Source organism: Lissotriton helveticus, chromosome 8, assembly GCF_964261635.1.
Source record: "Lissotriton helveticus chromosome 8, aLisHel1.1, whole genome shotgun sequence".
In the NCBI taxonomy this organism is placed as follows: Eukaryota; Metazoa; Chordata; class Amphibia; order Caudata; family Salamandridae; genus Lissotriton; species Lissotriton helveticus.
The window spans coordinates 1485549078-1485555077 of record NC_136069.1 but is presented as its reverse complement, the minus strand read 5'-3'; the positions used below and the strand labels follow the sequence as shown (position 1 = coordinate 1485555077).

General features: G+C 48.7%; 1 protein-coding gene across 1 annotated transcript in view; it reads left to right on the top strand.

The window, feature by feature from the left end:
• The first annotated feature begins 886 nt into the window (after window positions 1–886).
• The window catches only part of LOC144773424 (N-acetylated-alpha-linked acidic dipeptidase 2-like), a 776499-nt gene continuing 771385 nt past the window's right edge, over window positions 887–6000 (top strand). The window contains exon 1 of the mRNA XM_078658418.1: window positions 887–1000. The gene's annotated coding sequence lies outside the window, so the exon portion shown is untranslated. The remainder of the gene's footprint in view (window positions 1001–6000) is intronic.

Genomic DNA, 6000 nt, shown 5'->3' with positions numbered 1-6000 from the left:
AAGTTTGTTCAAAAAAGTATTTTTCCTTTTTATTTTCTTATTTCTCAAAGTGCACAAGACAGCCAACGCGTTTCGCTCCCCAACCACGGGAGCTTCGTCAGGGCAATAGTGATGGACGAATAGTCTTACAACAGTGCAGTCAAATTGAATGGAGAAGCTCAGGCCAATATGATAGGAACAAATACTAGTAAAAGTGTTCCAAGCCAGGAATAGAAATATCGCAAAGTGTAGAGGACCGTCAGGTAATAAACACAAATTTCATTAACGGATTGTCCCAAAGACATATATAGACATCCTAGGTACAGTAGACGTGCAGTAACGTTTGTGCAGTCCTTGATAAGCTGCCAATACACGTGCTAAGAAAGAATATTCGGCACGGACGGCCCACGGCGGATTCACTCGAACTGTACCTAGGATGTCTATACTTTTTTGAACAAACTTCTGGTTACGTTGACTGATTTGAACTTGGTGCTGCCTCCATTCTTTCTTGAAATTGTGCCTTACATGATTTGTGAAGTTATGCAGGTTATCTTGTATTTTCTTGTGTTATGTTATGCAACGCCATGTTACGTTATTTTACGTTATGCCATGCTATGTTATGCCATGGATGCCACCTTATGTTTAGGCAGCAGTGATTCCGATCTTTGAGGGGACACATCAGTTAAAAGGAGAGCTGTCGCTGTTATTCGAGAATTGAATATGGTTTCGCTGTTCCCCCTCCGACATTTGAGGAACACGTCGGGCTGGCGTGACTACAAGAGGGCATATCTGTCACAATCAGGTTGAGCAGCACTGAGGTAACAGCCTGCGGTCCGTCCCGTGAATGTATGAGGTGACAGCTGACTACACACCCGGATATAATCCCAGGCAGCTGAGGGCATGCGTGCTCACACTGGCGGCATCACCCCCTCTCTACAAGCAGCTCCCACGAGAGAGTGCGTCACAGCGATCCTTCCTGTAGCACAAACTACTCCGCGATCTACCTCTTGGCGCTTACAAGGTACGGTGAATCTCAGAATATCGGGAAAGCAACTTTTAAACTGTTAGTAAATAGCTATATATCGTTGATATTTCGGTGATTGTGTTACGCATGGGCCGTTTTGCTTGACTGGACTCTACAATTAGTTTTCTTTGCGGGTGCGCCGATCCGACTTCTAACTCTGCCCTAGATAGCGTTTAAATGACTCAGGCGCTTTCTCAAGTATTCACAACCCGCGGAGACGTAGTAAATGCGCCGTGGGCTCTAATGCGAGCAATGGAATTGGGATTATAGCTCCTTGGTTTGGCAGTAAAAACAGCCCCTGCCTGGTGTCAAGCGGGTCCCTCACAACATTGAGCTCCGGTGCCACTGCACCTGCTGCTCTGTTGATAGCTGCGCCCGTGGAAGCACGCCAGGCAAATAGGAGCCTCCGCAGCAATAGAGTGAAAAGTCATGTATAGTGCACCCCCACAAACTGCAATTTCTGGGCGATTTGTGGCTGAAAAGTATGGCAGTCGGGGAGGGGGGGGGGGAGAGAGGGTGGCACTGTTCCATTTCTACAAGGGAAGGAAAAACGTTGAGGGACCCCAGCAGCTCTGCTAGAGTATCATTGCATTTTTTGTAGTTTTTATATAGCGCGAACTCGACCCGAAGGTATTGGAGCGCTTTATGTTAGCACCAGTTACATTCCACAAGGGCACATTCATTTTTGGTAGGCACGGGGACATTAAGTGATTTGCCCAGAATCACAGGATGTTGAGCCGACGCCTAGAACCTAGTTCCCCAGCTGCAAGTCGGCAGTTCTGACCGTTACGCCACATCCTCGTGGAATTGGACTGACATATCAATAGAGGAAATGTGGCTCCTCGAAAGTCTGAGCATTAATTGTGAGTGGTTGGGTCATACTAGTCTAGTCTACGCCTTGTGTGTGCTGTGCACATACACACACACGCAGGGCCGCAGGCACACCAACTGATACACTGAGACACACCGAAAAATACACAAACACCCAAGTAGTCTGTAGTCTGAGCGGGGGCGAAGAAGGCACAGGGAGGCAGAGTTGCACATTAAAGCAAAAAGGGGACAAAACAAAAAGGTGCGTGTTATACTATTGTGTAGATTTAGGCAGGCACATCGGTGCTGCTCGATTTTCAAGAATTAAAATACCTGTATACAATTACTAGCCATTGTTTACTCAAAGGGGCTGTGGGCACGCCCTTCGGAACACTCAAAGATCGGTTTCTATGGCGATGCCTTGTAGCCCTGATCCGTAAAGAAGTAATCTGACAAACCAGTTAGTCTGCATTTTCCAGTTTTCTCGGGTCCAAACTGGAATGGGTAACGCTGAGCCGGACCGAGCAATCGAGATAAAAACAGACCAATAGGCAGCGAATGCTTCATGCATTCACCACGGACAGGGTCACTGGCAACCCCTCCCTGCCTGAGGTTTAAATCCAAGGGTAATTGGAAGCCAACATCAACCGATGCTAAGTGTACCACAATCCATAACTTATCGGTTCAAAACTGACCTGAAAAAGAAGTATTGATTAATAAACAGATCGATGCTAAACTCTGATTACTATTTGTAATCTGTGTCGATTTCAGCTTCACTTTGAACCCTACCACACCAACAATGCCCGGGTCTAGAAGAAGGGCATGGCTTAGAGATGATGGCCGCCCTAAGGTGGCGGGGTAGGGGGGAAAGGAAGGGGGGATGACTGGAATATTAATGTGTAATCTTACTTTTCACCCACATCCTGACTGGCAGCTGGGAATCCAGGGTCGGGCAGGCCTACAGGCACGTCAGGCAGTGCCCCGGAGGTCTGGGCTGACGGGTCAGTGTGTGGGCCTTTTTTACGGTCCGGTATTTTTTAATGTTGATTTCCCTTGTATTAAAACAAACCTTGCATGCAGCCAAACTCACATCCATGCATTGGTCCATAATTTGCAAAACACTTACACAGCGTGTCTATACAAGTTCCAAGCTGCCCTGATTTGCAAGCAATGGGCACGTTTTAGCTACCTAATTCACTAATTGGTAGGGTGACCCCACCTTGAGAACCAAACACCGGGACATTTTGGTACCCGGACCTATTTTCTGTCCGAGACCGACCTAGGCTGGGATATATGAAGGGGTGAGCCAGAGGAGGCTGCATTTCTCCAGCATTATAGCAAGGACAGCCCGTATGTACTAAGGTTTGGTCCCGCCGCAAAAGTGTGTGTGAACTGGGGTGGTGGAATAGGGCAGGTGGAAGGAGTGAGCAGCCTATGACGTAGCGGCGTAAAGACGCTGCACAGTGAGTCGCGAGACTGCCCAGTCACAAGCACGGCAGAAGGCTCACCACCCATGCCGTTGTGTGGCTTCGGAGGGAGCTGTTTGTGGAGGCAGGATCGAGCGATGATACATGATACACCTCTTCTATTGTCGCTGGGGGCAGAGCAGAAAAAAGACTCAGGCTAAAAATAAAACGGGGACGCGATATAGGTTAATTTGGGAAATGGGAGTAAACACGTGAGGTGAAGGGGAAGATTGGCAGCCCTCGTCTACGGGTAGGAAGGATGGCTTGGAGACGTTAGGTCCGAAATTTGTTTGGAATGGAGGTGCTGAAGGATTATAGGGGTCAATAGGCCTAGAGACTGGTGTGTCTCATTTTATGAATGAATGGTTGATCTTATGGCGAGTGGGTGCAGGCATTACCAGAATGGGGTAGGTAGTCTCAATGCATGAAGTAGTGGTTGAGTCTAATGCAGCTGGTTGCCGGTAAGCCCAGAGTGGGATCAGTGGGTTTCTATTCAGGATCGAATGGCGGAGCAAAAAGAGGAATAGGGGCCGACATTGACCAAAGGAACCTTTGAGTGTGTGTGGAGGAAAGACCAAAGATGCAGTATATGAGCTTTACCCTCCCTCTGTAATAAAGCAACCCTTTCAACAGCCAAAGCCCGCCCCTGTGGCCTTCCACCCCCAAGCTTTGGAAAATGATGCATGATATTTTCATTCTAGAGCAGATCAGGGCTCGAGTCGGGGTACCACGCGCGTGGACGGCGTCCCCCCCACTTCTTTTACCGGGAGCTTGATAACTGGAGCAAATGGAGCCACACATTCACTCTTTGGCCTCTCTGGGGCGAGATCGGAACCCATTCAAAACGCTGCTCACACGCTGGCTTTTCTGATGCAATCCCATCAAAGGGGTGAGCAAGGGGAGGCAATGAGTCTGATGGTGCAAGCCACCGTTCGTGACGTGACTTCCTGTCGTGACGTCAGTGTCCCCCCCGCTTCTTTTTTCAGGACTTGTGCCCTGGAGCAGGTGATTGTTTTGCACTAAAAATGTTAAGTTAATTTAGCTTATATAGCGCACAAATCACCCCGGGAGGGGTATCTTAGTGCACAGGAAGATTGAAGGCAAAGGAGACAACCATTTCAAATCAATTCTGTTTGAAGCAGTTTCCTGAATTTAGGTGATCACAGCATGTGCATATGTGATAGGGTAATGTGTTCCAATACAGCGGGGCCCAGTAGGAAAAAGACCAACCTCCTATTCTGGCTTTTCTGATACACGGGACAGCGAGCAAAGCTTTGTCACTGGATCTGAGGCGCCTTGAGGAGCAGTAAAGTTTTATCTTTGAAATTAGGTAGCTGGGGCATTTGCCCAACAATGTCTTCTGGGTAAAACAACATATTTTAACAAGCATTGGAAATGCAATAGGTCTCGCAATAACGCGAGTCTGAACTATTAGCATTGTAAATGATAATGCCCTTTATTTTTGCGTTCCGGTTTTTGGAACATAAATAAAAGGCTTTGTCATTTACAAGGCCTATAGCTTAAATTTGCGTTAAAACGAGACCTATTGCATTGCAATGGTGGTGGTGCTGCTGAGTTTTCTCTGAATCTGCACTCTGAATCTGCACTCTGAATCTGCACTCACAATCTGCACCCACAATCTGCACCCACAATCTGCACTCTGAATCTGCACTCTGAATCTGCACCCACAATCTGCACCCACAATCTGCACTCTGAATCTGCACTCTGAATCTGCACCCACAATCTGCACCCACAATCTGCACTCTGAATCTGCACCCACAATCTGCACCCAAACTCTGCACCCACAATCTGCACCCTGAATCTGCACCCTGAATCTGCACTCTGAATCTGCACTCTGAATCTGCACCCACAATCTGCACCCACAATCTGCACCCACAATCTGCACCCTGAATCTGCACTCTGAATCTGCACTCTGAATCTGCACCCACAATCTGCACCCACAAGCTGCACCCACAATCTGCACCCACAATCTGCACCCACAATCTGCACTCTGAATCTGCACCCACAATCTGCACCCACAATCTGCACCCACAATCTGCACCCACAATATGCACCCTGAATCTGCACTCTGAATCTGCACTCTGAATCTGCACTCTGAATCTGCACCCACAATCTGCACCCACAATCTGCACCCTGAATCTGCACCCTGAATCTGCACCCTGAATCTGCACCCTGAATCTGCACCCTGAATCTGCACCCTGAATCTGCACCCTGAATCTGCCCTCTGAATCTGCACTCTGAATCTGCACTCTGAATCTGCACTCTGAATCTGCACCCACAATCTGCACCCACAATCTGCACCCACAATCTGCACCCACAATCTGCACCCACAATCTGCACCTACAATCTGCACCCACAATCTGCACTCTGAATCTGCACCCACAATCTGCACCCACAATCTGCACCCACAATGTGTGAGTGGCGTTGCGTGTGTGAGTGGCGTTGCGTGGATGAGTGGGGTTGCGTGTGTGAGTGGCGTTGCGTGTGTGAGTGGCGTTGCATGTGTGAGTGGCGTTGCATGTGTGAGTGGCGTTGCTTGTGTGAGTGGCGTTGCATGTGTGAGTGGCGTTGCATGTGTGAGTGGCGTTGCGTGTGTGAGTGGCATTGCGTGTGTGAGTGGCGTTGCGTGTGTGAGTGGCGTTGCGTGTGTGAGTGGCGTTGCGTGTGTGAGTGGCGTTGCGTGTGTGAGTGGCGTTGCGT